Consider the following 2,194-nt stretch of genomic DNA (forward strand, 5'->3'; position numbering starts at 1 on the left):
CTCCGTTTTGTTTTACGGGGGCGAATGCATCATTCATGTCAAAGTCGTCTATTATGTAAGGAGATCGCCCCAGATGTGAAAAGTAAGTTTCATATCCAGGATTGGGGAGGAACGAAATACATGTAACGGCGTTATGTAATCAGGATGTAAAAAAAGATTTGAATTCAGTTACAATTATAGAACAAAAAAACGTATTCGAATCACAGGTACAGTGGAACCTCGGTTCTCGACCATAATCCGTTCCAGAACCCTGTTCGAAAACCGATTTGGTCGTTCACCGAAATCATTTTTCCCATTAAAAATAATGTCAATCGTTTTAATCCGTTCCAACACCCTGAACGTTTACCTTGAATGTGTAACGTAAACTTAAAGCTAACCCAGGCTAATCGTACAATTGCGTTATCGTAATCTTATGAATAGGATTTCTTACCTTTGTGGTGGTCAGCAGAAGGCGCTCGCACACCTCCTTCATATTTTGCTATTATTTCTTTCTTAAATGCAATAGTTGTACGCACTACTTTTCTTTTTTCATTTCTCGAAATTTCTGGCCGGACTCCGATTTGTTTGAACTGAGAGGCGTTGGAAAACCGAGGTTCCACTGTAAAGGACTAAGATTTTCTTAAACTGTATTTCGTGCACATAATGCACTGATAGACTAATTGTGTCTATCATTAATTAAATTACTGACACGAGAGAAACGGAGATTAGGTTTTCACACAAGGTGCCTGAGCCCTATCTGTTGCACAGATTGTAAGGATTGCGTGTTTGTCACACTTTGTTGCAGGTAGAAGCGCTTTTCATTTTGTCTGTATTTTATTTATCCTTCATTGTAGCACTCATTCTCTTTAATTGGCACAAAGTTGCAGTTCCGTGAGGCTGCTAAATTGTGTGCGTTTCCGGCATTGGGCAGCGTATTATTATTGAATATTGACAGTGTCTGAAACTGGTGAGAAAAAGTTACCGGACACCAGGGCAGAGAACAGTATAACAGAACAACACTTTAAAATGAAGTTTATTATAAATCTATTCATAACATTCGTTACATGTATATGACATGGCGGTTTTCCATCTGCCATCAGTATGTACCTGTATTTACTTATCTTCATTCCTGCAATGTTTGCGTTGCCTCGTCTGCTACAAGCCACGTGAACTCCTCTTTCCACGATGCTCTTAATGTACGTGTACGTTTTGTAGCGTCGTCAATTTTGTTAGCTTCTTTTGAATCTTTTTGTTCTGGGGTTGAGGTTTTGGCTTGATTCCTAACCACTTCTCCATTTTTCTTGTGTACTCTTTGAGTCTACTCTGGAAAATGATATGCAAATGCAGGACCTTATAACGCTCGGGAAAGTCCGGAAACAGGAAGTTATTCGATGCAGGCTTGTTATTGGGTGCAGAATATGCAAATTGCCAAACAAACCGAAATTCCGAAATTTTCAAACCGAACAAACATTTTGAAATCGGAATAATGCAAACGTTTTATTTGATTTGAAAAAAACAAAAAAACGATTAATTTTTTCTTGAAAAAGTTGTCGGCCACACAACTTTTGAAAGTTGTATGCCCGACGTAATCAGACACTGGTATTGAGTATTATTATTTGTCATGGTTTTTTTTGTCATAGTTGTTCAAAAACTTAGCCTAGTAAATATGAGTATTTAAGAGGTTTGGAATCCCCAATTCAAACAAATAAAATTTAGACAAAAGACATCCTAGAGTGTTTTGGGAATTTAGTGTGTTTAAAACAATATTGGGTTTTTAATGTCCTTGTAATGTAAACTGAAACAGAGCATTTTCCACACGAAAAAATGAACCTGCGATAAGTGTATTGCAAAGTAGCTAGGGGTCTCTGTACTCAGAAATTTATGGCGGGCCGGATCACATCATCCAAAGGGCTGAGTCCGGCCCACGAGCCGTATGTTTGAAAGAACCGCGCGGAAGCATTCATTTAAATCTCTACCTTTGCACACCACTTCGTCGGAGTCAATTGTTTTCAGAATAAAAGTTATCTTTGAACAATTCTTGGGGTTTAAATCCTGCGTGGGATTTAGTATATGCGTACAAGCAATAGGACAAAAAATACACGTAACAAGAAACACAGAGTTAGAAGACGGCGTAAACACAGATTTACACTCAAGGCCAAAGTGAACAACCATCATCAGAAGATGGTTAATATTTTCCCACATTCAAGGAGTCAAC

The sequence above is a fragment of the Urocampus carinirostris genome, chromosome 14, assembly GCF_059441175.1.
Source record: "Urocampus carinirostris isolate Australia breed hairy pipefish chromosome 14, RoL_Ucar_1.0, whole genome shotgun sequence".
Taxonomy (NCBI): domain Eukaryota; kingdom Metazoa; phylum Chordata; class Actinopteri; order Syngnathiformes; family Syngnathidae; genus Urocampus; species Urocampus carinirostris.